The sequence below is a fragment of the Ambystoma mexicanum genome, chromosome 8 (assembly GCF_040938575.1).
Source record: "Ambystoma mexicanum isolate Mex_15411 chromosome 8, UKY_AmexF1_1, whole genome shotgun sequence".
Classification (NCBI taxonomy): Eukaryota; Metazoa; Chordata; class Amphibia; order Caudata; family Ambystomatidae; genus Ambystoma; species Ambystoma mexicanum.
In genome coordinates, this window is record NC_090929.1 from 209,205,780 (window position 1) to 209,207,724 (window position 1,945).

At 47.5% G+C, this 1,945-nt stretch overlaps 1 non-coding gene across 1 annotated transcript; it reads right to left on the reverse strand.

The window, feature by feature from the left end:
* Nucleotides 1-608: 608 nt before the first annotated feature.
* Nucleotides 609-771, reverse strand: LOC138474931 (U1 spliceosomal RNA). The gene has a single exon (XR_011269151.1). It is a non-coding gene; the product is annotated as a U1 spliceosomal RNA (small nuclear RNA).
* Between the last annotated feature and the right edge of the window lie 1,174 nt (nucleotides 772-1,945).

Below are 1,945 nucleotides of genomic sequence, written 5' to 3' on the forward strand. Positions count from 1 at the left end.
CAGGGCAGTGATCGAAGGTTAGTTGCTTGTGATTTCTTTCAGTGTGTATGTGTTAATATTTTTCTGAAATAGACCGAGCATAGCGAGGGAGCTACAAGGATCTAGGGAGGGTTTGGGGGGATTCCCCCCAAGAATTTCTTTCCAAATATGGGGTTGAAATGGTGCATTTTACAGCAGAAAAGCCATAAATTTACAATTAGTTCTAAAAGGGAACATTAAAATTCCAAGTCACGAACAGCAGAAAAGAACATTTTACAACACAACGTTTTAATGATCAATGTGTCCACAGTGTAAAACGGCACTGTCACTGATGTAACACATTGTCATGCTGGTTTACCCAAAATATGCCAGCATTGCCCTGTACAAAGCATGATTGATGCTGCCTAAGCATGTGCAGTGTGCACAATACATATGGCAGCTTATCTCTGTAATACACATTACTTCAGTGGTAATGAAAGAAGCACGAGTCAATTCAACAGATAAAATGTGGAAAAGTGATCACCCAAAGGAGAACCTTATTGAAGAAACGCAATGTGATCACAATCTTAAAGTATGCAACCTAGCAGGCCTAGTGCACACTTTACCTTTTCTTTCTTTCACCAATAAATCAGGGGAGAGCGCAAACGCAGTCCCCCGCTACCAGAAATAATGCAGTTGAGTATCCCGCATTTGGGACATAGCAGGGGTCAGCAAATCCGATGTGCTATGGGTGAGCCTCACCCTGGAAGATCTGCCCTTGAGATCACAGGCTCTCTCCTGCCAGCTAAGTATGAATTGCAATCAAGAGGGCAGGGGTTGGACCCGTTCTGGAAGCCCTGCTAAGCGAAGGTGAGAAGGCAGGCCCTGGCCCATCCCCAGGAACCTCCCTTCCCCCCGGAAGCTCTGAGCTACCGTAGGGCATGCATTTCTCTGGGAAAGGCAGAAACCAGCAGGCACGCACTGAATAGTTCACTGTGTATGACATGCATTGCTCTGGGAAATGTAGAAACCAGCAGACACAAACTGAATAGTTCACTTTGTAGGAGATGCATTTCTCTGGGAAATGTAGAAACCAGCAGGCACGCACTGAATAGTTCACTGTGTAGGGCATGCATTGCTCTGGGAAATATAGAAACCAGCAGACACACACTGAATAATTCACTGTGTACGACATGCATTTCTCTGGGAAATGTAAAAACCAGCAGGCGCGCACTGAATAGTTCACTGTGAAGGATATTGGCTTCTTTGGAAAATATAGAAAACACCATGTCAATACCTGGGCAACCCTGGCAGTTTATTGTTGAGGGCGCCAGCACCATTCCTTGAGTGCACAGTAAAAACCAGCATGCCAATAGTTTTTAAAAAGAGCAGGAGTAGCATAACAGTATTATTGAGACTACGGGTCAAGTCTGAAAAATACAAATGGCGGGACTCATCAACAAACGCAATGGGATGTGGTGTCACAAGACAGTTCACCTTCAGTTGTTTGTTGTTTGACACCGTGGCCCTGTCAGAAGGAGCAGGGGCACCCTAATCTCACTGATGCTTGAATGTGGGCAGGCCCCCTCCGTCCCCTCTTTACCTGGGGATTCGGCGGCCTCCAGGCTGCAAACAGATGAAGCCGAGGGACAGCGGGGAAGCAGCCCAGCAGAACGCTGTCACGACGCTGGCGACATCCTTTCCAGTGGGTGCCGCCAAGCAGCATAACACCAGCAGACGATGCTATAGAGGCAAGGGTGGCACCAAAGGGGTGCCGTGCTAATCCACAACACTGGCCAGGGAGCGCAGATACAGCTGACAGAGTCAGCAGGAGCCCGCGAAGGGAAGCGGCACCACTAACCCAGCAGGGATTATATTTTATTAATGAACCTAATCTTAATTAATGAAAATTAATCTCCAGTCACCCGGATACCCTTGCCTCCACCTACAACACCATCGGAACCCAAGCGGTTGATGTCATTGCCCG